The sequence below is a fragment of the Lissotriton vulgaris genome, chromosome 9 (genome assembly GCF_964263255.1).
Source record: "Lissotriton vulgaris chromosome 9, aLisVul1.2, whole genome shotgun sequence".
NCBI lineage: Eukaryota > Metazoa > Chordata > Amphibia > Caudata > Salamandridae > Lissotriton > Lissotriton vulgaris.
The window spans coordinates 540601473-540629138 of record NC_141697.1 but is presented as its reverse complement, the minus strand read 5'-3'; the positions used below and the strand labels follow the sequence as shown (position 1 = coordinate 540629138).

Sequence of the window (27666 nt, the reverse complement as noted above, 5' to 3'; positions counted from 1 at the left end):
CTTTCAGTTATGACTGATTGTGAGAGGGGAAGATGAAGTTTTTCTGCACCCAGCATGCCTTGGGATATACTTATGCAAATGAGGTGAGAGCCAGACCAATCCCATGCTACTCTGCCTAATGCTCCTTATCTGCATAAAAAGAACACTTTCACAACGGAGCAGAGTGGCGCAGCGGAAGCGTGCTGGGCCCATAACCCAGAGGTCGATGGAGCGAAACCATCCTCTGCTAATTTTGCTTGATTTTACTTCCAAGGACCAAGCTGTCATTTCCACGCTACCAGCAAGGAAAAGCGCAAGCTTGTGCCAGCTATGTGAGAAAAGACTTCTCAACTATCTGTGTCTGCTGAAATACAAGAGAGGGATCGTCAAAGGCTCCACACTGTACTTTGAAAGTAAAGGCACACAATAATAAGCATGAATGACTGGTGGGACCTTCAAACACTTTTATGTGGAGGCTTTGAATTTCATTCTTCCCTTTTTTGTTCTGCTCTTATCTATCTCCTGGGCATTTCATGGAATGTTCTCTATTTCTCTTCCCTGCTTTGCTTCCCATGCTGCCTCTATGTGTTCATATCTATTATTTGTATTGCTGCTTTCCATTCTTCTCTTCTGCACAGCTTTGTCCTTGGTTTCAATCCCAGTTCCTTACCCTCTACAAAAACTTTCTATTGCTTTTCATGTTGGTATCTAAACCAAATGCACCATTGAAGCTGGTGCATGATAGTCATTGAACTCAGGGTCCTAATGTTTAGAACCGAGAGCGCAAAGATCAGAGGGCGTTGGTGGTATAGTGGTGAGCATAGCTGCCTTCCAAGCAGTTGACCCGGGTTCGATTCCCGGCCAACGCAGTACAAATACTTATATATTCTGCAAGCAGGATATATTTTAAAGCAACATTTCACAAAATGGTAATATAATTAAGAGGTTAATCAGCCATTATATAAAAAATAAACAAATATGTAGGCAAGCATTTCGATCGCCCCTTCTGCTATATTCATTGTCCTAATATATGATAAGTTTCATAAAGCAGAGTCACCACTCACATGTACTGGTAAAAAAATATGTTACAGTGGGCAGACAATGAAAGGGCTGAGGCCCAACCAGACATTTTAACTCCAACATCTCTATGTTAAAAAGCATTTCCTAGGCAATATTTAGCCTCTGAAAAAAATATGCAAGATCCAGCAATAAATCTGGCAAAAGTCCCCAACATTTTGTGCATACTTGTGCCCTCACCTGAATGTAGCACCACCTTGTAGCCGTCGGAGGTAACTGCAGCTCACAAAATGTTTCATCAGAGGGCAAGTTTAGAGGAATCCAAAAGGCAGATGTCCATGGAAAGAGCCTCCGACTGCAGCAGGAAGTTTGGATGCTTCAAATTTGCATAGCTTCCAGTCCAACGTCCTCTCATGTACCGAACGCTCCCAAACGCTCTAAAGCCTTATACCGGCAAGCCCTCACCGGGTAGATCTCTGGCTCCCAGGAAAAGCCAAATACTGAGCATGCAAGCACTAGGATCACAGAGAGAGAGAGAGACAGAGAGCGTCGGAGAGCTGTTGTCTTGTTAAAGGCCTGAAACGGCTAGTGCCTAAGAGGGTCTGGACTTTCAGTTGTGACTGATTGTGAGAGGGGAAGATAAAGATTTTCTGCACCCAGCATGCCTTGCGATATACTTAGGCAAATGAGGTGAGAGCCCGACCAATCCCACGTCACTTCTCTGAATGCCTCCTCATCTGCATAAAGAGAACACTTTCACAAAGGAGCAGAGTGGCGCAGCGGAAGCGTGCTGGGCCCATAACCCAGAGGTCGATGGATCGAAACCATCCTCTGCTAATTTTGCTTGATTTTCCTTCCAAGGACCAAGCTGTCATTTCCGCATAGCCAGAAAGGAAAAGTGCAAGCTTGTGCCAGCTATGTGAGAAAAGACTTCTCAACTATTCGTGTCTGTGTAATACAAGAGTGATCGTGAAAGGTACAACCCTGTACTTTGAAAGTAAAGACACACAATTATAACCATAAATGACTGACTGGTGGGAGCTTCACACAACTTTCTGGGCATGCTTTGAATTTCATTCTTCCCTTTTTGTTCTGCTCTTATATATCTCCTGGGCATTTCATGGAATGTTCTCTTTCTCTTCCCTGCTTTGCTTCCCATGCTGCCTATATATGCTCATTTCTACTATTTGTACTGTTGCTTTTCATTTCTTCTCTTCTGCACAACTTTGTCCTTGGTTTCAATCCCCAGTTCCTTACCCTCTGCAAAAAACGTTCTACTGCTTCTCATGTTGGTATCTAAACCAAATGCACCATTGAAGCTGGTGCAAGATAGTCATTGATTTCTGCAACGTAATATTTAGAACCGAGAGCTAACACATCAGAGGGCGTTGGTGGTATAGTGGTGAGCATAGCTGCTTCCCAAGCAGTTGACCCGGGTTCGATTCCCGGCCAACGCACTGAAAATACTTATATATTCTGCAAGCAGGATATATTGTAATGCAACATGTCACGAAATGGAAATTTCACGAACAGATTAATCAGCCATATATAAAAAAATAAACAAATACGTGGGCAAACATCTCAATCGCACCTTCTGCTACATACATTGTCCTAATATATGATAAGTTTCATAAAGCAGAGTCACAACACACATGTGCTGGTAATAAATTTGTTACAGTGGGCAAACAATGGAAGGGCTGAGGCCCGACCAGACATTGTAACTCCAGCATCTCTATGTTAAAAAGCATTTCTAGGCAATATCTAGCCTCTGAAAAAATATGCAAGATCCACCGATAAATCTGGCAAAAGTCCCTAACATTTTGTGCATACTTGTGCTCTCACCTGAATGTAGCGCCACCTTGTAGCTGTCGAAGGAAACTGCTGCTCACAAAATGTTTTATCAGAAGGCAAGTTGAGAGGAATCCAAGAGTCAGATGTCCATGGAAAGAACCACTCACTGAAGCAGGAATGTTGGAGGCTTCATATTCGCATAGTTTCCTGTCCAACGTCCACTCACGTCCCGAACGCTCAAAAGCCTCACACCGGGCAAGCCCTCACCGGGTATATCTCTGGCTCCAAGGTAAAGCCAAATCCTGAGCATGCTAGTGCTAGGATCACAGAGCGAGAGAGAGATGGTTCAAGAGCTACTGTCTTGATAAAGGCCTGAAACGGCTAGTGCCTAAGAGTGTCTGACTTTCAGTTATGACTGATTGTGAGAGGGGAAGATGAAGTTTTTCTGCACCCAGCATGCCTTGGGATATACTTATGCAAATGAGGTGAGAGCCAGACCAATCCCATGCTACTCTGCCTAATGCTCCTTATCTGCATAAAAAGAACACTTTCACAACGGAGCAGAGTGGCGCAGCGGAAGCGTGCTGGGCCCATAACCCAGAGGTCGATGGATCGAAACCATCCTCTGCTAATTTTGCTTGATTTTACTTCCAAGGACCAAGCTGTCATTTCCACGCTACCAGCAAGGAAAAGCGCAAGCTTGTGCCAGCTATGTGAGAAAAGACTTCTCAACTATCTGTGTCTGCTGAAATACAAGAGAGGGATCGTCAAAAGCTCCACACTGTACTTTGAAAGTAAAGGCACACAATAATAAGCATGAATGACTGGTGGGACCTTCAAACACTTTTATGTGGAGGCTTTGAATTTCATTCTTCCCTTTTTTGTTCTGCTCTTATCTATCTCCTGGGCATTTCATGGAATGTTCTCTATTTCTCTTCCCTGCTTTGCTTCCCATGCTGCCTCTATGTGTTCATATCTATTATTTGTATTGCTGCTTTCCATTCTTCTCTTCTGCACAGCTTTGTCCTTGGTTTCAATCCCAGTTCCTTACCCTCTACAAAAACTTTCTATTGCTTTTCATGTTGGTATCTAAACCAAATGCACCATTGAAGCTGGTGCATGATAGTCATTGAACTCAGGGTCCTAATGTTTAGAACCGAGAGCACAAAGATCAGAGGGCGTTGGTGGTATAGTGGTGAGCATAGCTGCCTTCCAAGCAGTTGACCCGGGTTCGATTCCCGGCCAACGCAGTACAAATACTTATATATTCTGCAAGCAGGATATATTTTAAAGCAACATTTCACAAAATGGTAATATAATTAAGAGGTTAATCAGCCATTATATAAAAAATAAACAAATATGTAGGCAAGCATTTCGATCGCCCCTTCTGCTATATTCATTGTCCTAATATATGATAAGTTTCATAAAGCAGAGTCACCACTCACATGTACTGGTAAAAAAATATGTTACAGTGGGCAGACAATGAAAGGGCTGAGGCCCGACCAGACATTTTAACTCCAGCATCTCTATGTTAAAAAGCATTTCCTAGGCAATATTTAGCCTCTGAAAAAAATATGCAAGGTCCAGCAATAAATCTGGCAAAAGTCCCCAACATTTTGTGCATACTTGTGCCCTCACCTGAATGTAGCACCACCTTGTAGCCGTCGGAGGTAACTGCAGCTCACAAAATGTTTCATCAGAGGGCAAGTTTAGAGGAATCCAAAAGGCAGATGTCCATGGAAAGAGCCTCCGACTGCAGCAGGAAGTTTGGATGCTTCAAATTTGCATAGCTTCCAGTCCAACGTCCTCTCATGTACCGAACGCTCCCAAACGCTCTAAAGCCTTATACCGGCAAGCCCTCACCGGGTAGATCTCTGGCTCCCAGGAAAAGCAAAATACTGAGCATGCAAGCACTAGGATCACAGAGAGAGAGAAAGACAGAGAGCGTCGGAGAGCTGTTGTCTTGTTAAAGGCCTGAAACGGCTAGTGCCTAAGAGGGTCTGGACTTTCAGTTGTGACTGATTGTGAGAGGGGAAGATAAAGATTTTCTGCACCCAGCATGCCTTGCGATATACTTAGGCAAATGAGGTGAGAGCCCGACCAATCCCACGTCACTTCTCTGAATGCCTCCTCATCTGCATAAAGAGAACACTTTCACAAAGGAGCAGAGTGGCGCAGCGGAAGCGTGCTGGGCCCATAACCCAGAGGTCGATGGATCGAAACCATCCTCTGCTAATTTTGCTTGATTTTCCTTCCAAGGACCAAGCTGTCATTTCCACATAGCCAGAAAGGAAAAGTGCAAGCTTGTGCCAGCTATGTGAGAAAAGACTTCTCAACTATTCGTGTCTGTGTAATACAAGAGTGATCGTGAAAGGTACAACCCTGTACTTTGAAAGTAAAGACACACAATTATAACCATAAATGACTGACTGGTGGGAGCTTCACACAACTTTCTGGGCATGCTTTGAATTTCATTCTTCCCTTTTTGTTCTGCTCTTATATATCTCCTGGGCATTTCATGGAATGTTCTCTTTCTCTTCCCTGCTTTGCTTCCCATGCTGCCTATATATGCTCATTTCTACTATTTGTACTGTTGCTTTTCATTTCTTCTCTTCTGCACAACTTTGTCCTTGGTTTCAATCCCCAGTTCCTTACCCTCTGCAAAAAACGTTCTACTGCTTCTCATGTTGGTATCTAAACCAAATGCACCATTGAAGCTGGTGCAAGATAGTCATTGATTTCTGCAACGTAATATTTAGAACCGAGAGCTAACACATCAGAGGGCGTTGGTGGTATAGTGGTGAGCATAGCTGCTTCCCAAGCAGTTGACCCGGGTTCGATTCCCGGCCAACGCACTGAAAATACTTATATATTCTGCAAGCAGGATATATTGTAATGCAACATGTCACAAAATGGAAATTTCACGAACAGATTAATCAGCCATATATAAAAAAATAAACAAATACGTGGGCAAACATCTCAATCGCACCTTCTGCTACATACATTGTCCTAATATATGATAAGTTTCATAAAGCAGAGTCACAACACACATGTGCTGGTAATAAATTTGTTACAGTGGGCAAACAATGGAAGGGCTGAGGCCCGACCAGACATTGTAACTCCAGCATCTCTATGTTAAAAAGCATTTCTAGGCAATATCTAGCCTCTGAAAAAATATGCAAGATCCACCGATAAATCTGGCAAAAGTCCCTAACATTTTGTGCATACTTGTGCTCTCACCTGAATGTAGCGCCACCTTGTAGCTGTCGAAGGAAACTGCTGCTCACAAAATGTTTTATCAGAAGGCAAGTTGAGAGGAATCCAAGAGTCAGATGTCCATGGAAAGAACCACTCACTGAAGCAGGAATGTTGGAGGCTTCATATTCGCATAGTTTCCTGTCCAACGTCCACTCACGTCCCGAACGCTCCCAAACGCTCAAAAGCCTCACACCGGGCAAGCCCTCACCGGGTATATCTCTGGCTCCAAGGTAAAGCCAAATCCTGAGCATGCTAGTGCTAGGATCACAGAGCGAGAGAGAGATGGTTCAAGAGCTACTGTCTTGATAAAGGCCTGAAACGGCTAGTGCCTAAGAGTGTCTGACTTTCAGTTATGACTGATTGTGAGAGGGGAAGATGAAGTTTTTCTGCACCCAGCATGCCTTGGGATATACTTATGCAAATGAGGTGAGAGCCAGACCAATCCCATGCTACTCTGCCTAATGCTCCTTATCTGCATAAAAAGAACACTTTCACAACGGAGCAGAGTGGCGCAGCGGAAGCGTGCTGGGCCCATAACCCAGAGGTCGATGGATCGAAACCATCCTCTGCTAATTTTGCTTGATTTTACTTCCAAGGACCAAGCTGTCATTTCCACGCTACCAGCAAGGAAAAGCGCAAGCTTGTGCCAGCTATGTGAGAAAAGACTTCTCAACTATCTGTGTCTGCTGAAATACAAGAGAGGGATCGTCAAAAGCTCCACACTGTACTTTGAAAGTAAAGGCACACAATAATAAGCATGAATGACTGGTGGGACCTTCAAACACTTTTATGTGGAGGCTTTGAATTTCATTCTTCCCTTTTTTGTTCTGCTCTTATCTATCTCCTGGGCATTTCATGGAATGTTCTCTATTTCTCTTCCCTGCTTTGCTTCCCATGCTGCCTCTATGTGTTCATATCTATTATTTGTATTGCTGCTTTCCATTCTTCTCTTCTGCACAGCTTTGTCCTTGGTTTCAATCCCAGTTCCTTACCCTCTACAAAAACTTTCTATTGCTTTTCATGTTGGTATCTAAACCAAATGCACCATTGAAGCTGGTGCATGATAGTCATTGAACTCAGGGTCCTAATGTTTAGAACCGAGAGCACAAAGATCAGAGGGCGTTGGTGGTATAGTGGTGAGCATAGCTGCCTTCCAAGCAGTTGACCCGGGTTCGATTCCCGGCCAACGCAGTACAAATACTTATATATTCTGCAAGCAGGATATATTTTAAAGCAACATTTCACAAAATGGTAATATAATTAAGAGGTTAATCAGCCATTATATAAAAAATAAACAAATATGTAGGCAAGCATTTCGATCGCCCCTTCTGCTATATTCATTGTCCTAATATATGATAAGTTTCATAAAGCAGAGTCACCACTCACATGTACTGGTAAAAAACATATGTTACAGTGGGCAGACAATGAAAGGGCTGAGGCCCGACCAGACATTTTAACTCCAGCATCTCTATGTTAAAAAGCATTTCCTAGGCAATATTTAGCCTCTGAAAAAAATATGCAAGGTCCAGCAATAAATCTGGCAAAAGTCCCCAACATTTTGTGCATACTTGTGCCCTCACCTGAATGTAGCACCACCTTGTAGCCGTCGGAGGTAACTGCAGCTCACAAAATGTTTCATCAGAGGGCAAGTTTAGAGGAATCCAAAAGGCAGATGTCCATGGAAAGAGCCTCCGACTGCAGCAGGAAGTTTGGATGCTTCAAATTTGCATAGCTTCCAGTCCAACGTCCTCTCATGTACCGAACGCTCCCAAACGCTCTAAAGCCTTATACCGGCAAGCCCTCACCGGGTAGATCTCTGGCTCCCAGGAAAAGCCAAATACTGAGCATGCAAGCACTAGGATCACAGAGAGAGAGAGAGACAGAGAGCGTCAGAGAGCTGTTGTCTTGTTAAAGGCCTGAAACGGCTAGTGCCTAAGAGGGTCTGGACTTTCAGTTGTGACTGATTGTGAGAGGGGAAGATAAAGATTTTCTGCACCCAGCATGCCTTGCGATATACTTAGGCAAATGAGGTGAGAGCCCGACCAATCCCACGTCACTTCTCTGAATGCCTCCTCATCTGCATAAAGAGAACACTTTCACAAAGGAGCAGAGTGGCGCAGCGGAAGCGTGCTGGGCCCATAACCCAGAGGTCGATGGATCGAAACCATCCTCTGCTAATTTTGCTTGATTTTCCTTCCAAGGACCAAGCTGTCATTTCCACATAGCCAGAAAGGAAAAGTGCAAGCTTGTGCCAGCTATGTGAGAAAAGACTTCTCAACTATTCGTGTCTGTGTAATACAAGAGTGATCGTGAAAGGTACAACCCTGTACTTTGAAAGTAAAGACACACAATTATAACCATAAATGACTGACTGGTGGGAGCTTCACACAACTTTCTGGGCATGCTTTGAATTTCATTCTTCCCTTTTTGTTCTGCTCTTATCTATCTCCTGGGCATTTCATGGAATGTTCTCTTTCTCTTCCCTGCTTTGCTTCCCATGCTGCCTATATATGCTCATTTCTACTATTTGTACTGTTGCTTTTCATTTCTTCTCTTCTGCACAACTTTGTCCTTGGTTTCAATCCCCAGTTCCTTACCCTCTGCAAAAAACGTTCTACTGCTTCTCATGTTGGTATCTAAACCAAATGCACCATTGAAGCTGGTGCAAGATAGTCATTGATTTCTGCAACGTAATATTTAGAACCGAGAGCTAACACATCAGAGGGCGTTGGTGGTATAGTGGTGAGCATAGCTGCTTCCCAAGCAGTTGACCCGGGTTCGATTCCCGGCCAACGCACTGAAAATACTTATATATTCTGCAAGCAGGATATATTGTAATGCAACATGTCACAAAATGGAAATTTCACGAACAGATTAATCAGCCATATATAAAAAAATAAACAAATACGTGGGCAAACATCTCAATCGCACCTTCTGCTACATACATTGTCCTAATATATGATAAGTTTCATAAAGCAGAGTCACAACACACATGTGCTGGTAATAAATTTGTTACAGTGGGCAAACAATGGAAGGGCTGAGGCCCGACCAGACATTGTAACTCCAGCATCTCTATGTTAAAAAGCATTTCTAGGCAATATCTAGCCTCTGAAAAAATATGCAAGATCCACCGATAAATCTGGCAAAAGTCCCTAACATTTTGTGCATACTTGTGCTCTCACCTGAATGTAGCGCCACCTTGTAGCTGTCGAAGGAAACTGCTGCTCACAAAATGTTTTATCAGAAGGCAAGTTGAGAGGAATCCAAGAGTCAGATGTCCATGGAAAGAACCACTCACTGAAGCAGGAATGTTGGAGGCTTCATATTCGCATAGTTTCCTGTCCAACGTCCACTCACGTCCCGAACGCTCCCAAACGCTCAAAAGCCTCACACCGGGCAAGCCCTCACCGGGTATATCTCTGGCTCCAAGGTAAAGCCAAATCCTGAGCATGCTAGTGCTAGGATCACAGAGCGAGAGAGAGATGGTTCAAGAGCTACTGTCTTGATAAAGGCCTGAAACGGCTAGTGCCTAAGAGTGTCTGACTTTCAGTTATGACTGATTGTGAGAGGGGAAGATGAAGTTTTTCTGCACCCAGCATGCCTTGGGATATACTTATGCAAATGAGGTGAGAGCCAGACCAATCCCATGCTACTCTGCCTAATGCTCCTTATCTGCATAAAAAGAACACTTTCACAACGGAGCAGAGTGGCGCAGCGGAAGCGTGCTGGGCCCATAACCCAGAGGTCGATGGAGCGAAACCATCCTCTGCTAATTTTGCTTGATTTTACTTCCAAGGACCAAGCTGTCATTTCCACGCTACCAGCAAGGAAAAGCGCAAGCTTGTGCCAGCTATGTGAGAAAAGACTTCTCAACTATCTGTGTCTGCTGAAATACAAGAGAGGGATCGTCAAAGGCTCCACACTGTACTTTGAAAGTAAAGGCACACAATAATAAGCATGAATGACTGGTGGGACCTTCAAACACTTTTATGTGGAGGCTTTGAATTTCATTCTTCCCTTTTTTGTTCTGCTCTTATCTATCTCCTGGGCATTTCATGGAATGTTCTCTATTTCTCTTCCCTGCTTTGCTTCCCATGCTGCCTCTATGTGTTCATATCTATTATTTGTATTGCTGCTTTCCATTCTTCTCTTCTGCACAGCTTTGTCCTTGGTTTCAATCCCAGTTCCTTACCCTCTACAAAAACTTTCTATTGCTTTTCATGTTGGTATCTAAACCAAATGCACCATTGAAGCTGGTGCATGATAGTCATTGAACTCAGGGTCCTAATGTTTAGAACCGAGAGCGCAAAGATCAGAGGGCGTTGGTGGTATAGTGGTGAGCATAGCTGCCTTCCAAGCAGTTGACCCGGGTTCGATTCCCGGCCAACGCAGTACAAATACTTATATATTCTGCAAGCAGGATATATTTTAAAGCAACATTTCACAAAATGGTAATATAATTAAGAGGTTAATCAGCCATTATATAAAAAATAAACAAATATGTAGGCAAGCATTTCGATCGCCCCTTCTGCTATATTCATTGTCCTAATATATGATAAGTTTCATAAAGCAGAGTCACCACTCACATGTACTGGTAAAAAAATATGTTACAGTGGGCAGACAATGAAAGGGCTGAGGCCCAACCAGACATTTTAACTCCAACATCTCTATGTTAAAAAGCATTTCCTAGGCAATATTTAGCCTCTGAAAAAAATATGCAAGATCCAGCAATAAATCTGGCAAAAGTCCCCAACATTTTGTGCATACTTGTGCCCTCACCTGAATGTAGCACCACCTTGTAGCCGTCGGAGGTAACTGCAGCTCACAAAATGTTTCATCAGAGGGCAAGTTTAGAGGAATCCAAAAGGCAGATGTCCATGGAAAGAGCCTCCGACTGCAGCAGGAAGTTTGGATGCTTCAAATTTGCATAGCTTCCAGTCCAACGTCCTCTCATGTACCGAACGCTCCCAAACGCTCTAAAGCCTTATACCGGCAAGCCCTCACCGGGTAGATCTCTGGCTCCCAGGAAAAGCCAAATACTGAGCATGCAAGCACTAGGATCACAGAGAGAGAGAGAGACAGAGAGCGTCGGAGAGCTGTTGTCTTGTTAAAGGCCTGAAACGGCTAGTGCCTAAGAGGGTCTGGACTTTCAGTTGTGACTGATTGTGAGAGGGGAAGATAAAGATTTTCTGCACCCAGCATGCCTTGCGATATACTTAGGCAAATGAGGTGAGAGCCCGACCAATCCCACGTCACTTCTCTGAATGCCTCCTCATCTGCATAAAGAGAACACTTTCACAAAGGAGCAGAGTGGCGCAGCGGAAGCGTGCTGGGCCCATAACCCAGAGGTCGATGGATCGAAACCATCCTCTGCTAATTTTGCTTGATTTTCCTTCCAAGGACCAAGCTGTCATTTCCGCATAGCCAGAAAGGAAAAGTGCAAGCTTGTGCCAGCTATGTGAGAAAAGACTTCTCAACTATTCGTGTCTGTGTAATACAAGAGTGATCGTGAAAGGTACAACCCTGTACTTTGAAAGTAAAGACACACAATTATAACCATAAATGACTGACTGGTGGGAGCTTCACACAACTTTCTGGGCATGCTTTGAATTTCATTCTTCCCTTTTTGTTCTGCTCTTATATATCTCCTGGGCATTTCATGGAATGTTCTCTTTCTCTTCCCTGCTTTGCTTCCCATGCTGCCTATATATGCTCATTTCTACTATTTGTACTGTTGCTTTTCATTTCTTCTCTTCTGCACAACTTTGTCCTTGGTTTCAATCCCCAGTTCCTTACCCTCTGCAAAAAACGTTCTACTGCTTCTCATGTTGGTATCTAAACCAAATGCACCATTGAAGCTGGTGCAAGATAGTCATTGATTTCTGCAACGTAATATTTAGAACCGAGAGCTAACACATCAGAGGGCGTTGGTGGTATAGTGGTGAGCATAGCTGCTTCCCAAGCAGTTGACCCGGGTTCGATTCCCGGACAACGCACTGAAAATACTTATATATTCTGCAAGCAGGATATATTGTAATGCAACATGTCACGAAATGGAAATTTCACGAACAGATTAATCAGCCATATATAAAAAAATAAACAAATACGTGGGCAAACATCTCAATCGCACCTTCTGCTACATACATTGTCCTAATATATGATAAGTTTCATAAAGCAGAGTCACAACACACATGTGCTGGTAATAAATTTGTTACAGTGGGCAAACAATGGAAGGGCTGAGGCCCGACCAGACATTGTAACTCCAGCATCTCTATGTTAAAAAGCATTTCTAGGCAATATCTAGCCTCTGAAAAAATATGCAAGATCCACCGATAAATCTGGCAAAAGTCCCTAACATTTTGTGCATACTTGTGCTCTCACCTGAATGTAGCGCCACCTTGTAGCTGTCGAAGGAAACTGCTGCTCACAAAATGTTTTATCAGAAGGCAAGTTGAGAGGAATCCAAGAGTCAGATGTCCATGGAAAGAACCACTCACTGAAGCAGGAATGTTGGAGGCTTCATATTCGCATAGTTTCCTGTCCAACGTCCACTCACGTCCCGAACGCTCAAAAGCCTCACACCGGGCAAGCCCTCACCGGGTATATCTCTGGCTCCAAGGTAAAGCCAAATCCTGAGCATGCTAGTGCTAGGATCACAGAGCGAGAGAGAGATGGTTCAAGAGCTACTGTCTTGATAAAGGCCTGAAACGGCTAGTGCCTAAGAGTGTCTGACTTTCAGTTATGACTGATTGTGAGAGGGGAAGATGAAGTTTTTCTGCACCCAGCATGCCTTGGGATATACTTATGCAAATGAGGTGAGAGCCAGACCAATCCCATGCTACTCTGCCTAATGCTCCTTATCTGCATAAAAAGAACACTTTCACAACGGAGCAGAGTGGCGCAGCGGAAGCGTGCTGGGCCCATAACCCAGAGGTCGATGGATCGAAACCATCCTCTGCTAATTTTGCTTGATTTTACTTCCAAGGACCAAGCTGTCATTTCCACGCTACCAGCAAGGAAAAGCGCAAGCTTGTGCCAGCTATGTGAGAAAAGACTTCTCAACTATCTGTGTCTGCTGAAATACAAGAGAGGGATCGTCAAAAGCTCCACACTGTACTTTGAAAGTAAAGGCACACAATAATAAGCATGAATGACTGGTGGGACCTTCAAACACTTTTATGTGGAGGCTTTGAATTTCATTCTTCCCTTTTTTGTTCTGCTCTTATCTATCTCCTGGGCATTTCATGGAATGTTCTCTATTTCTCTTCCCTGCTTTGCTTCCCATGCTGCCTCTATGTGTTCATATCTATTATTTGTATTGCTGCTTTCCATTCTTCTCTTCTGCACAGCTTTGTCCTTGGTTTCAATCCCAGTTCCTTACCCTCTACAAAAACTTTCTATTGCTTTTCATGTTGGTATCTAAACCAAATGCACCATTGAAGCTGGTGCATGATAGTCATTGAACTCAGGGTCCTAATGTTTAGAACCGAGAGCACAAAGATCAGAGGGCGTTGGTGGTATAGTGGTGAGCATAGCTGCCTTCCAAGCAGTTGACCCGGGTTCGATTCCCGGCCAACGCAGTACAAATACTTATATATTCTGCAAGCAGGATATATTTTAAAGCAACATTTCACAAAATGGTAATATAATTAAGAGGTTAATCAGCCATTATATAAAAAATAAACAAATATGTAGGCAAGCATTTCGATCGCCCCTTCTGCTATATTCATTGTCCTAATATATGATAAGTTTCATAAAGCAGAGTCACCACTCACATGTACTGGTAAAAAAATATGTTACAGTGGGCAGACAATGAAAGGGCTGAGGCCCGACCAGACATTTTAACTCCAGCATCTCTATGTTAAAAAGCATTTCCTAGGCAATATTTAGCCTCTGAAAAAAATATGCAAGGTCCAGCAATAAATCTGGCAAAAGTCCCCAACATTTTGTGCATACTTGTGCCCTCACCTGAATGTAGCACCACCTTGTAGCCGTCGGAGGTAACTGCAGCTCACAAAATGTTTCATCAGAGGGCAAGTTTAGAGGAATCCAAAAGGCAGATGTCCATGGAAAGAGCCTCCGACTGCAGCAGGAAGTTTGGATGCTTCAAATTTGCATAGCTTCCAGTCCAACGTCCTCTCATGTACCGAACGCTCCCAAACGCTCTAAAGCCTTATACCGGCAAGCCCTCACCGGGTAGATCTCTGGCTCCCAGGAAAAGCAAAATACTGAGCATGCAAGCACTAGGATCACAGAGAGAGAGAAAGACAGAGAGCGTCGGAGAGCTGTTGTCTTGTTAAAGGCCTGAAACGGCTAGTGCCTAAGAGGGTCTGGACTTTCAGTTGTGACTGATTGTGAGAGGGGAAGATAAAGATTTTCTGCACCCAGCATGCCTTGCGATATACTTAGGCAAATGAGGTGAGAGCCCGACCAATCCCACGTCACTTCTCTGAATGCCTCCTCATCTGCATAAAGAGAACACTTTCACAAAGGAGCAGAGTGGCGCAGCGGAAGCGTGCTGGGCCCATAACCCAGAGGTCGATGGATCGAAACCATCCTCTGCTAATTTTGCTTGATTTTCCTTCCAAGGACCAAGCTGTCATTTCCACATAGCCAGAAAGGAAAAGTGCAAGCTTGTGCCAGCTATGTGAGAAAAGACTTCTCAACTATTCGTGTCTGTGTAATACAAGAGTGATCGTGAAAGGTACAACCCTGTACTTTGAAAGTAAAGACACACAATTATAACCATAAATGACTGACTGGTGGGAGCTTCACACAACTTTCTGGGCATGCTTTGAATTTCATTCTTCCCTTTTTGTTCTGCTCTTATATATCTCCTGGGCATTTCATGGAATGTTCTCTTTCTCTTCCCTGCTTTGCTTCCCATGCTGCCTATATATGCTCATTTCTACTATTTGTACTGTTGCTTTTCATTTCTTCTCTTCTGCACAACTTTGTCCTTGGTTTCAATCCCCAGTTCCTTACCCTCTGCAAAAAACGTTCTACTGCTTCTCATGTTGGTATCTAAACCAAATGCACCATTGAAGCTGGTGCAAGATAGTCATTGATTTCTGCAACGTAATATTTAGAACCGAGAGCTAACACATCAGAGGGCGTTGGTGGTATAGTGGTGAGCATAGCTGCTTCCCAAGCAGTTGACCCGGGTTCGATTCCCGGCCAACGCACTGAAAATACTTATATATTCTGCAAGCAGGATATATTGTAATGCAACATGTCACAAAATGGAAATTTCACGAACAGATTAATCAGCCATATATAAAAAAATAAACAAATACGTGGGCAAACATCTCAATCGCACCTTCTGCTACATACATTGTCCTAATATATGATAAGTTTCATAAAGCAGAGTCACAACACACATGTGCTGGTAATAAATTTGTTACAGTGGGCAAACAATGGAAGGGCTGAGGCCCGACCAGACATTGTAACTCCAGCATCTCTATGTTAAAAAGCATTTCTAGGCAATATCTAGCCTCTGAAAAAATATGCAAGATCCACCGATAAATCTGGCAAAAGTCCCTAACATTTTGTGCATACTTGTGCTCTCACCTGAATGTAGCGCCACCTTGTAGCTGTCAAAGGAAACTGCTGCTCACAAAATGTTTTATCAGAAGGCAAGTTGAGAGGAATCCAAGAGTCAGATGTCCATGGAAAGAACCACTCACTGAAGCAGGAATGTTGGAGGCTTCATATTCGCATAGTTTCCTGTCCAACGTCCACTCACGTCCCGAACGCTCCCAAACGCTCAAAAGCCTCACACCGGGCAAGCCCTCACCGGGTATATCTCTGGCTCCAAGGTAAAGCCAAATCCTGAGCATGCTAGTGCTAGGATCACAGAGCGAGAGAGAGATGGTTCAAGAGCTACTGTCTTGATAAAGGCCTGAAACGGCTAGTGCCTAAGAGTGTCTGACTTTCAGTTATGACTGATTGTGAGAGGGGAAGATGAAGTTTTTCTGCACCCAGCATGCCTTGGGATATACTTATGCAAATGAGGTGAGAGCCAGACCAATCCCATGCTACTCTGCCTAATGCTCCTTATCTGCATAAAAAGAACACTTTCACAACGGAGCAGAGTGGCGCAGCGGAAGCGTGCTGGGCCCATAACCCAGAGGTCGATGGATCGAAACCATCCTCTGCTAATTTTGCTTGATTTTACTTCCAAGGACCAAGCTGTCATTTCCACGCTACCAGCAAGGAAAAGCGCAAGCTTGTGCCAGCTATGTGAGAAAAGACTTCTCAACTATCTGTGTCTGCTGAAATACAAGAGAGGGATCGTCAAAAGCTCCACACTGTACTTTGAAAGTAAAGGCACACAATAATAAGCATGAATGACTGGTGGGACCTTCAAACACTTTTATGTGGAGGCTTTGAATTTCATTCTTCCCTTTTTTGTTCTGCTCTTATCTATCTCCTGGGCATTTCATGGAATGTTCTCTATTTCTCTTCCCTGCTTTGCTTCCCATGCTGCCTCTATGTGTTCATATCTATTATTTGTATTGCTGCTTTCCATTCTTCTCTTCTGCACAGCTTTGTCCTTGGTTTCAATCCCAGTTCCTTACCCTCTACAAAAACTTTCTATTGCTTTTCATGTTGGTATCTAAACCAAATGCACCATTGAAGCTGGTGCATGATAGTCATTGAACTCAGGGTCCTAATGTTTAGAACCGAGAGCACAAAGATCAGAGGGCGTTGGTGGTATAGTGGTGAGCATAGCTGCCTTCCAAGCAGTTGACCCGGGTTCGATTCCCGGCCAACGCAGTACAAATACTTATATATTCTGCAAGCAGGATATATTTTAAAGCAACATTTCACAAAATGGTAATATAATTAAGAGGTTAATCAGCCATTATATAAAAAATAAACAAATATGTAGGCAAGCATTTCGATCGCCCCTTCTGCTATATTCATTGTCCTAATATATGATAAGTTTCATAAAGCAGAGTCACCACTCACATGTACTGGTAAAAAAATATGTTACAGTGGGCAGACAATGAAAGGGCTGAGGCCCGACCAGACATTTTAACTCCAGCATCTCTATGTTAAAAAGCATTTCCTAGGCAATATTTAGCCTCTGAAAAAAATATGCAAGGTCCAGCAGTAAATCTGGCAAAAGTCCCCAACATTTTGTGCATACTTGTGCCCTCACCTGAATGTAGCACCACCTTGTAGCCGTCGGAGGTAACTGCAGCTCACAAAATGTTTCATCAGAGGGCAAGTTTAGAGGAATCCAAAAGGCAGATGTCCATGGAAAGAGCCTCCGACTGCAGCAGGAAGTTTGGATGCTTCAAATTTGCATAGCTTCCAGTCCAACGTCCTCTCATGTACCGAACGCTCCCAAACGCTCTAAAGCCTTATACCGGCAAGCCCTCACCGGGTAGATCTCTGGCTCCCAGGAAAAGCCAAATACTGAGCATGCAAGCACTAGGATCACAGAGAGAGAGAGAGACAGAGAGCGTCAGAGAGCTGTTGTCTTGTTAAAGGCCTGAAACGGCTAGTGCCTAAGAGGGTCTGGACTTTCAGTTGTGACTGATTGTGAGAGGGGAAGATAAAGATTTTCTGCACCCAGCATGCCTTGCGATATACTTAGGCAAATGAGGTGAGAGCCCGACCAATCCCACGTCACTTCTCTGAATGCCTCCTCATCTGCATAAAGAGAACACTTTCACAAAGGAGCAGAGTGGCGCAGCGGAAGCGTGCTGGGCCCATAACCCAGAGGTCGATGGATCGAAACCATCCTCTGCTAATTTTGCTTGATTTTCCTTCCAAGGACCAAGCTGTCATTTCCACATAGCCAGAAAGGAAAAGTGCAAGCTTGTGCCAGCTATGTGAGAAAAGACTTCTCAACTATTCGTGTCTGTGTAATACAAGAGTGATCGTGAAAGGTACAACCCTGTACTTTGAAAGTAAAGACACACAATTATAACCATAAATGACTGACTGGTGGGAGCTTCACACAACTTTCTGGGCATGCTTTGAATTTCATTCTTCCCTTTTTGTTCTGCTCTTATCTATCTCCTGGGCATTTCATGGAATGTTCTCTTTCTCTTCCCTGCTTTGCTTCCCATGCTGCCTATATATGCTCATTTCTACTATTTGTACTGTTGCTTTTCATTTCTTCTCTTCTGCACAACTTTGTCCTTGGTTTCAATCCCCAGTTCCTTACCCTCTGCAAAAAACGTTCTACTGCTTCTCATGTTGGTATCTAAACCAAATGCACCATTGAAGCTGGTGCAAGATAGTCATTGATTTCTGCAACGTAATATTTAGAACCGAGAGCTAACACATCAGAGGGCGTTGGTGGTATAGTGGTGAGCATAGCTGCTTCCCAAGCAGTTGACCCGGGTTCGATTCCCGGCCAACGCACTGAAAATACTTATATATTCTGCAAGCAGGATATATTGTAATGCAACATGTCACAAAATGGAAATTTCACGAACAGATTAATCAGCCATATATAAAAAAATAAACAAATACGTGGGCAAACATCTCAATCGCACCTTCTGCTACATACATTGTCCTAATATATGATAAGTTTCATAAAGCAGAGTCACAACACACATGTGCTGGTAATAAATTTGTTACAGTGGGCAAACAATGGAAGGGCTGAGGCCCGACCAGACATTGTAACTCCAGCATCTCTATGTTAAAAAGCATTTCTAGGCAATATCTAGCCTCTGAAAAAATATGCAAGATCCACCGATAAATCTGGCAAAAGTCCCTAACATTTTGTGCATACTTGTGCTCTCACCTGAATGTAGCGCCACCTTGTAGCTGTCGAAGGAAACTGCTGCTCACAAAATGTTTTATCAGAAGGCAAGTTGAGAGGAATCCAAGAGTCAGATGTCCATGGAAAGAACCACTCACTGAAGCAGGAATGTTGGAGGCTTCATATTCGCATAGTTTCCTGTCCAACGTCCACTCACGTCCCGAACGCTCCCAAACGCTCAAAAGCCTCACACCGGGCAAGCCCTCACCGGGTATATCTCTGGCTCCAAGGTAAAGCCAAATCCTGAGCATGCTAGTGCTAGGATCACAGAGCGAGAGAGAGATGGTTCAAGAGCTACTGTCTTGATAAAGGCCTGAAACGGCTAGTGCCTAAGAGTGTCTGACTTTCAGTTATTACTGATTGTGAGAGGGGAAGATGAAGTTTTTCTGCACCCAGCATGCCTTGGGATATACTTATGCAAATGAGGTGAGAGCCAGACCAATCCCATGCTACTCTGCCTAATGCTCCTTATCTGCATAAAAAGAACACTTTCACAACGGAGCAGAGTGGCGCAGCGGAAGCGTGCTGGGCCCATAACCCAGAGGTCGATGGATCGAAACCATCCTCTGCTAATTTTGCTTGATTTTACTTCCAAGGACCAAGCTGTCATTTCCACGCTACCAGCAAGGAAAAGCGCAAGCTTGTGCCAGCTATGTGAGAAAAGACTTCTCAACTATCTGTGTCTGCTGAAATACAAGAGAGGGATCGTCAAAAGCTCCACACTGTACTTTGAAAGTAAAGGCACACAATAATAAGCATGAATGACTGGTGGGACCTTCAAACACTTTTATGTGGAGGCTTTGAATTTCATTCTTCCCTTTTTTGTTCTGCTCTTATCTATCTCCTGGGCATTTCATGGAATGTTCTCTATTTCTCTTCCCTGCTTTGCTTCCCATGCTGCCTCTATGTGTTCATATCTATTATTTGTATTGCTGCTTTCCATTCTTCTCTTCTGCACAGCTTTGTCCTTGGTTTCAATCCCAGTTCCTTACCCTCTACAAAAACTTTCTATTGCTTTTCATGTTGGTATCTAAACCAAATGCACCATTGAAGCTGGTGCATGATAGTCATTGAACTCAGGGTCCTAATGTTTAGAACCGAGAGCGCAAAGATCAGAGGGCGTTGGTGGTATAGTGGTGAGCATAGCTGCCTTCCAAGCAGTTGACCCGGGTTCGATTCCCGGCCAACGCAGTACAAATACTTATATATTCTGCAAGCAGGATATATTTTAAAGCAACATTTCACAAAATGGTAATATAATTAAGAGGTTAATCAGCCATTATATAAAAAATAAACAAATATGTAGGCAAGCATTTCGATCGCCCCTTCTGCTATATTCATTGTCCTAATATATGATAAGTTTCATAAAGCAGAGTCACCACTCACATGTACTGGTAAAAAAATATGTTACAGTGGGCAGACAATGAAAGGGCTGAGGCCCGACCAGACATTTTAACTCCAGCATCTCTATGTTAAAAAGCATTTCCTAGGCAATATTTAGCCTCTGAAAAAAATATGCAAGATCCAGCAATAAATCTGGCAAAAGTCCCCAACATTTTGTGCATACTTGTGCCCTCACCTGAATGTAGCACCACCTTGTAGCCGTCGGAGGTAACTGCAGCTCACAAAATGTTTCATCAGAGGGCAAGTTTAGAGGAATCCAAAAGGCAGATGTCCATGGAAAGAGCCTCCGACTGCAGCAGGAAGTTTGGATGCTTCAAATTTGCATAGCTTCCAGTCCAACGTCCTCTCATGTACCGAACGCTCCCAAACGCTCTAAAGCCTTATACCGGCAAGCCCTCACCGGGTAGATCTCTGGCTCCCAGGTAAAGCCAAATACTGAGCATGCAAGCACTAGGATCACAGAGAGAGAGAGAGACAGAGAGCGTCGGAGAGCTGTTGTCTTGTTAAAGGCCTGAAACGGCTAGTGAATAAGAGGGTCTGGACTTTCAGTTGTGACTGATTGTGAGAGGGGAAGATAAAGATTTTCTGCACCCAGCATGCCTTGCGATATACTTAGGCAAATGAGGTGAGAGCCCGACCAATCCCACGTCACTTCTCTGAATGCCTCCTCATCTGCATAAACAGAACACTTTCACAAAGGAGCAGAGTGGCGCAGCGGAAGCGTGCTGGGCCCATAACCCAGAGGTCGATGGATCGAAACCATCCTCTGCTAATTTTGCTTGATTTTCCTTCCAAGGACCAAGCTGTCATTTCCACATAGCCAGAAAGGAAAAGTGCAAGCTTGTACCAGCTATGTGAGAAAAGACTTCTCAACTATTCGTGTCTGTGTAATACAAGAGTGATCGTGAAAGGTACAACCCTGTACTTTGAAAGTAAAGACACACAATTATAACCATAAATGACTGGTGGGAGCTTCACACAACTTTCTGGGCATGCTTTGAATTTCATTCTTCCCTTTTTGTTCTGCTCTTATCTATCTCCTGGGCATTTCATGGAATGTTCTCTTTCTCTTCCCTGCTTTGCTTCCCATGCTGCCTATATATGCTCATTTCTACTATTTGTACTGTTGCTTTTCATTTCTTCTCTTCTGCACAACTTTGTCCTTGGTTTCAATCCCCAGTTCCTTACCCTCTGCAAAAAACGTTCTACTGCTTCTCATGTTGGTATCTAAACCAAATGCACCATTGAAGCTGGTGCAAGATAGTCATTGATTTCTGCAACGTAATATTTAGAACCGAGAGCTAACACATCAGAGGGCGTTGGTGGTATAGTGGTGAGCATAGCTGCTTCCCAAGCAGTTGACCCGGGTTCGATTCCCGGCCAACGCACTGAAAATACTTATATATTCTGCAAGCAGGATATATTGTAATGCAACATGTCACAAAATGGAAATTTCACGAACAGATTAATCAGCCATATATAAAAAAATAAACAAATACGTGGGCAAACATCTCAATCGCACCTTCTGCTACATACATTGTCCTAATATATGATAAGTTTCATAAAGCAGAGTCACAACACACATGTGCTGGTAATAAATTTGTTACAGTGGGCAAACAATGGAAGGGCTGAGGCCCGACCAGACATTGTAACTCCAGCATCTCTATGTTAAAAAGCATTTCTAGGCAATATCTAGCCTCTGAAAAAAATATGCAAGATCCACCGATAAATCTGGCAAAAGTCCCTAACATTTTGTGCATACTTGTGCTCTCACCTGAATGTAGCGCCACCTTGTAGCTGTCGAAGGAAACTGCTGCTCACAAAATGTTTTATCAGAAGGCAAGTTGAGAGGAATCCAAGAGTCAGATGTCCATGGAAAGAACCACTCACTGAAGCAGGAATGTTGGAGGCTTCATATTCGCATAGTTTCCTGTCCAACGTCCACAACGCTCCCAAACGCTCAAAAGCCTCACACCGGGCAAGCCCTCACCGGGTATATCTCTGGCTCCAAGGTAAAGCCAAATCCTGAGCATGCTAGTGCTAGGATCACAGAGCGAGAGAGAGATGGTTCAAGAGCTACTGTCTTGATAAAGGCCTGAAACGGCTAGTGCCTAAGAGTGTCTGACTTTCAGTTATGACTGATTGTGAGAGGGGAAGATGAAGTTTTTCTGCACTCAGCATGCCTTGGGATATACTTATGCAAATGAGGTGAGAGCCAGACCAATCCCATGCTACTCTGCCTAATGCTCCTTATCTGCATAAAAAGAACACTTTCACAACGGAGCAGAGTGGCGCAGCGGAAGCGTGCTGGGCCCATAACCCAGAGGTCGATGGAGCGAAACCATCCTCTGCTAATTTTGCTTGATTTTACTTCCAAGGACCAAGCTGTCATTTCCACGCTACCAGCAAGGAAAAGCGCAAGCTTGTGCCAGCTATGTGAGAAAAGACTTCTCAACTATCTGTGTCTGCTGAAATACAAGAGAGGGATCGTCAAAGGCTCCACACTGTACTTTGAAAGTAAAGGCACACAATAATAAGCATGAATGACTGGTGGGACCTTCAAACACTTTTATGTGGAGGCTTTGAATTTCATTCTTCCCTTTTTTGTTCTGCTCTTATCTATCTCCTGGGCATTTCATGGAATGTTCTCTATTTCTCTTCCCTGCTTTGCTTCCCATGCTGCCTCTATGTGTTCATATCTATTATTTGTATTACTGCTTTCCATTCTTCTCTTCTGCACAGCTTTGTCCTTGGTTTCAATCCCAGTTCCTTACCCTCTACAAAAACTTTCTATTGCTTTTCATGTTGGTATCTAAACCAAATGCACCATTGAAGCTGGTGCATGATAGTCATTGAACTCAGGGTCCTAATGTTTAGAACCGAGAGCGCAAAGATCAGAGGGCGTTGGTGGTATAGTGGTGAGCATAGCTGCCTTCCAAGCAGTTGACCCGGGTTCGATTCCCGGCCAACGCAGTACAAATACTTATATATTCTGCAAGCAGGATATATTTTAAAGCAACATTTCACAAAATGGTAATATAATTAAGAGGTTAATCAGCCATTATATAAAAAATAAACAAATATGTAGGCAAGCATTTCGATCGCCCCTTCTGCTATATTCATTGTCCTAATATATGATAAGTTTCATAAAGCAGAGTCACCACTCACATGTACTGGTAAAAAAATATGTTACAGTGGGCAGACAATGAAAGGGCTGAGGCCCAACCAGACATTTTAACTCCAGCATCTCTATGTTAAAAAGCATTTCCTAGGCAATATTTAGCCTCTGAAAAAAATATGCAAGATCCAGCAATAAATCTGGCAAAAGTCCCCAACATTTTGTGCATACTTGTGCCCTCACCTGAATGTAGCACCACCTTGTAGCCGTCGGAGGTAACTGCAGCTCACAAAATGTTTCATCAGAGGGCAAGTTTAGAGGAATCCAAAAGGCAGATGTCCATGGAAAGAGCCTCCGACTGCAGCAGGAAGTTTGGATGCTTCAAATTTGCATAGCTTCCAGTCCAACGTCCTCTCATGTACCGAACGCTCCCAAACGCTCTAAAGCCTTATACCGGCAAGCCCTCACCGGGTAGATCTCTGGCTCCCAGGAAAAGCCAAATACTGAGCATGCAAGCACTAGGATCACAGAGAGAGAGAGAGACAGAGAGCGTCGGAGAGCTGTTGTCTTGTTAAAGGCCTGAAACGGCTAGTGAATAAGAGGGTCTGGACTTTCAGTTGTGACTGATTGTGAGAGGGGAAGATAAAGATTTTCTGCACCCAGCATGCCTTGCGATATACTTAGGCAAATGAGGTGAGAGCCCGACCAATCCCACGTCACTTCTCTGAATGCCTCCTCATCTGCATAAAGAGAACACTTTCACAAAGGAGCAGAGTGGCGCAGCGGAAGCGTGCTGGGCCCATAACCCAGAGGTCGATGGATCGAAACCATCCTCTGCTAATTTTGCTTGATTTTCCTTCCAAGGACCAAGCTGTCATTTCCACATAGCCAGAAAGGAAAAGTGCAAGCTTGTGCCAGCTATGTGAGAAAAGACTTCTCAACTATTCGTGTCTGTGTAATACAAGAGTGATCGTGAAAGGTACAACCCTGTACTTTGAAAGTAAAGACACACAATTATAACCATAAATGACTGACTGGTGGGAGCTTCACACAACTTTCTGGGCATGATTTGAATTTCATTCTTCCCTTTTTGTTCTGCTCTTATATATCTCCTGGGCATTTCATGGAATGTTCTCTTTCTCTTCCCTGCTTTGCTTCCCATGCTGCCTATATATGCTCATTTCTACTATTTGTACTGTTGCTTTTCATTTCTTCTCTTCTGCACAACTTTGTCCTTGGTTTCAATCCCCAGTTCCTTACCCTCTGCAAAAAACGTTCTACTGCTTCTCATGTTGGTATCTAAACCAAATGCACCATTGAAGCTGGTGCAAGATAGTCATTGATTTCTGCAACGTAATATTTAGAACCGAGAGCTAACACATCAGAGGGCGTTGGTGGTATAGTGGTGAGCATAGCTGCTTCCCAAGCAGTTGACCCGGGTTCGATTCCCGGCCAACGCACTGAAAATACTTATATATTCTGCAAGCAGGATATATTGTAATGCAACATGTCACGAAATGGAAATTTCACGAACAGATTAATCAGCCATATATAAAAAAATAAACAAATACGTGGGCAAACATCTCAATCGCACCTTCTGCTACATACATTGTCCTAATATATGATAAGTTTCATAAAGCAGAGTCACAACACACATGTGCTGGTAATAAATTTGTTACAGTGGGCAAACAATGGAAGGGCTGAGGCCCGACCAGACATTGTAACTCCAGCATCTCTATGTTAAAAAGCATTTCTAGGCAATATCTAGCCTCTGAAAAAATATGCAAGATCCACCGATAAATCTGGCAAAAGTCCCTAACATTTTGTGCATACTTGTGCTCTCACCTGAATGTAGCGCCACCTTGTAGCTGTCGAAGGAAACTGCTGCTCACAAAATGTTTTATCAGAAGGCAAGTTGAGAGGAATCCAAGAGTCAGATGTCCATGGAAAGAACCACTCACTGAAGCAGGAATGTTGGAGGCTTCATATTCGCATAGTTTCCTGTCCAACGTCGACAACGCTCCCAAACGCTCAAAAGCCTCACACCGGGCAAGCCCTCACCGGGTATATCTCTGGCTCCAAGGTAAAGCCAAATCCTGAGCATGCTAGTGCTAGGATCACAGAGCGAGAGAGAGATGGTTCAAGAGCTACTGTCTTGATAAAGGCCTGAAACGGCTAGTGCCTAAGAGTGTCTGACTTTCAGTTATGACTGATTGTGAGAGGGGAAGATGAAGTTTTTCTGCACCCAGCATGCCTTGGGATATACTTATGCAAATGAGGTGAGAGCCAGACCAATCCCATGCTACTCTGCCTAATGCTCCTTATCTGCATAAAAAGAACACTTTCACAACGGAGCAGAGTGGCGCAGCGGAAGCGTGCTGGGCCCATAACCCAGAGGTCGATGGATCGAAACCATCCTCTGCTAATTTTGCTTGATTTTACTTCCAAGGACCAAGCTGTCATTTCCACGCTACCAGCAAGGAAAAGCGCAAGCTTGTGCCAGCTATGTGAGAAAAGACTTCTCAACTATCTGTGTCTGCTGAAATACAAGAGAGGGATCGTCAAAAGCTCCACACTGTACTTTGAAAGTAAAGGCACACAATAATAAGCATGAATGACTGGTGGGACCTTCAAACACTTTTATGTGGAGGCTTTGAATTTCATTCTTCCCTTTTTTGTTCTGCTCTTATCTATCTCCTGGGCATTTCATGGAATGTTCTCTATTTCTCTTCCCTGCTTTGCTTCCCATGCTGCCTCTATGTGTTCATATCTATTATTTGTATTGCTGCTTTCCATTCTTCTCTTCTGCACAGCTTTGTCCTTGGTTTCAATCCCAGTTCCTTACCCTCTACAAAAACTTTCTATTGCTTTTCATGTTGGTATCTAAACCAAATGCACCATTGAAGCTGGTGCATGATAGTCATTGAACTCAGGGTCCTAATGTTTAGAACCGAGAGCACAAAGATCAGAGGGCGTTGGTGGTATAGTGGTGAGCATAGCTGCCTTCCAAGCAGTTGACCCGGGTTCGATTCCCGGCCAACGCAGTACAAATACTTATATATTCTGCAAGCAGGATATATTTTAAAGCAACATTTCACAAAATGGTAATATAATTAAGAGGTTAATCAGCCATTATATAAAAAATAAACAAATATGTAGGCAAGCATTTCGATCGCCCCTTCTGCTATATTCATTGTCCTAATATATGATAAGTTTCATAAAGCAGAGTCACCACTCACATGTACTGGTAAAAAAATATGTTACAGTGGGCAGACAATGAAAGGGCTGAGGCCCGACCAGACATTTTAACTCCAGCATCTCTATGTTAAAAAGCATTTCCTAGGCAATATTTAGCCTCTGAAAAAAATATGCAAGGTCCAGCAGTAAATCTGGCAAAAGTCCCCAACATTTTGTGCATACTTGTGCCCTCACCTGAATGTAGCACCACCTTGTAGCCGTCGGAGGTAACTGCAGCTCACAAAATGTTTCATCAGAGGGCAAGTTTAGAGGAATCCAAAAGGCAGATGTCCATGGAAAGAGCCTCCGACTGCAGCAGGAAGTTTGGATGCTTCAAATTTGCATAGCTTCCAGTCCAACGTCCTCTCATGTACCGAACGCTCCCAAACGCTCTAAAGCCTTATACCGGCAAGCCCTCACCGGGTAGATCTCTGGCTCCCAGGAAAAGCCAAATACTGAGCATGCAAGCACTAGGATCACAGAGAGAGAGAGAGACAGAGAGCGTCAGAGAGCTGTTGTCTTGTTAAAGGCCTGAAACGGCTAGTGCCTAAGAGGGTCTGGACTTTCAGTTGTGACTGATTGTGAGAGGGGAAGATAAAGATTTTCTGCACCCAGCATGCCTTGCGATATACTTAGGCAAATGAGGTGAGAGCCCGACCAATCCCACGTCACTTCTCTGAATGCCTCCTCATCTGCATAAAGAGAACACTTTCACAAAGGAGCAGAGTGGCGCAGCGGAAGCGTGCTGGGCCCATAACCCAGAGGTCGATGGATCGAAACCATCCTCTGCTAATTTTGCTTGATTTTCCTTCCAAGGACCAAGCTGTCATTTCCACATAGCCAGAAAGGAAAAGTGCAAGCTTGTGCCAGCTATGTGAGAAAAGACTTCTCAACTATTCGTGTCTGTGTAATACAAGAGTGATCGTGAAAGGTACAACCCTGTACTTTGAAAGTAAAGACACACAATTATAACCATAAATGACTGACTGGTGGGAGCTTCACACAACTTTCTGGGCATGCTTTGAATTTCATTCTTCCCTTTTTGTTCTGCTCTTATCTATCTCCTGGGCATTTC

General features: G+C 43.7%; 16 non-coding genes across 16 annotated transcripts; all 16 read left to right on the top strand.

The window, feature by feature from the left end:
- The first annotated feature begins 776 nt into the window (after positions 1–776).
- TRNAG-UCC (transfer RNA glycine (anticodon UCC)) lies at positions 777–848 on the top strand. The gene has a single exon. It is a non-coding gene; the product is annotated as a tRNA-Gly (tRNA).
- A 1533-nt stretch (positions 849–2381) lies between these two features.
- On the top strand, positions 2382–2453 carry TRNAG-CCC (transfer RNA glycine (anticodon CCC)). The gene has a single exon. It is a non-coding gene; the product is annotated as a tRNA-Gly (tRNA).
- Positions 2454–3965: 1512 nt separating this feature from the next.
- TRNAG-UCC (transfer RNA glycine (anticodon UCC)) lies at positions 3966–4037 on the top strand. Its single transcript has one exon. It is a non-coding gene; the product is annotated as a tRNA-Gly (tRNA).
- A 1533-nt stretch (positions 4038–5570) lies between these two features.
- Positions 5571–5642, top strand: TRNAG-CCC (transfer RNA glycine (anticodon CCC)). The gene has a single exon. It is a non-coding gene; the product is annotated as a tRNA-Gly (tRNA).
- A 1522-nt stretch (positions 5643–7164) lies between these two features.
- Positions 7165–7236, top strand: TRNAG-UCC (transfer RNA glycine (anticodon UCC)). The gene has a single exon. It is a non-coding gene; the product is annotated as a tRNA-Gly (tRNA).
- Positions 7237–8770: 1534 nt separating this feature from the next.
- TRNAG-CCC (transfer RNA glycine (anticodon CCC)) lies at positions 8771–8842 on the top strand. Its single transcript has one exon. It is a non-coding gene; the product is annotated as a tRNA-Gly (tRNA).
- Positions 8843–10364: 1522 nt separating this feature from the next.
- On the top strand, positions 10365–10436 carry TRNAG-UCC (transfer RNA glycine (anticodon UCC)). Its single transcript has one exon. It is a non-coding gene; the product is annotated as a tRNA-Gly (tRNA).
- Positions 10437–13553: 3117 nt separating this feature from the next.
- TRNAG-UCC (transfer RNA glycine (anticodon UCC)) lies at positions 13554–13625 on the top strand. Its single transcript has one exon. It is a non-coding gene; the product is annotated as a tRNA-Gly (tRNA).
- A 1533-nt stretch (positions 13626–15158) lies between these two features.
- On the top strand, positions 15159–15230 carry TRNAG-CCC (transfer RNA glycine (anticodon CCC)). Its single transcript has one exon. It is a non-coding gene; the product is annotated as a tRNA-Gly (tRNA).
- A 1522-nt stretch (positions 15231–16752) lies between these two features.
- On the top strand, positions 16753–16824 carry TRNAG-UCC (transfer RNA glycine (anticodon UCC)). The gene has a single exon. It is a non-coding gene; the product is annotated as a tRNA-Gly (tRNA).
- Positions 16825–18357: 1533 nt separating this feature from the next.
- On the top strand, positions 18358–18429 carry TRNAG-CCC (transfer RNA glycine (anticodon CCC)). The gene has a single exon. It is a non-coding gene; the product is annotated as a tRNA-Gly (tRNA).
- Positions 18430–19951: 1522 nt separating this feature from the next.
- Positions 19952–20023, top strand: TRNAG-UCC (transfer RNA glycine (anticodon UCC)). The gene has a single exon. It is a non-coding gene; the product is annotated as a tRNA-Gly (tRNA).
- A 1529-nt stretch (positions 20024–21552) lies between these two features.
- Positions 21553–21624, top strand: TRNAG-CCC (transfer RNA glycine (anticodon CCC)). The gene has a single exon. It is a non-coding gene; the product is annotated as a tRNA-Gly (tRNA).
- Positions 21625–23137: 1513 nt separating this feature from the next.
- On the top strand, positions 23138–23209 carry TRNAG-UCC (transfer RNA glycine (anticodon UCC)). The gene has a single exon. It is a non-coding gene; the product is annotated as a tRNA-Gly (tRNA).
- A 1533-nt stretch (positions 23210–24742) lies between these two features.
- On the top strand, positions 24743–24814 carry TRNAG-CCC (transfer RNA glycine (anticodon CCC)). The gene has a single exon. It is a non-coding gene; the product is annotated as a tRNA-Gly (tRNA).
- A 1512-nt stretch (positions 24815–26326) lies between these two features.
- TRNAG-UCC (transfer RNA glycine (anticodon UCC)) lies at positions 26327–26398 on the top strand. The gene has a single exon. It is a non-coding gene; the product is annotated as a tRNA-Gly (tRNA).
- Positions 26399–27666: the final 1268 nt, after the last annotated feature.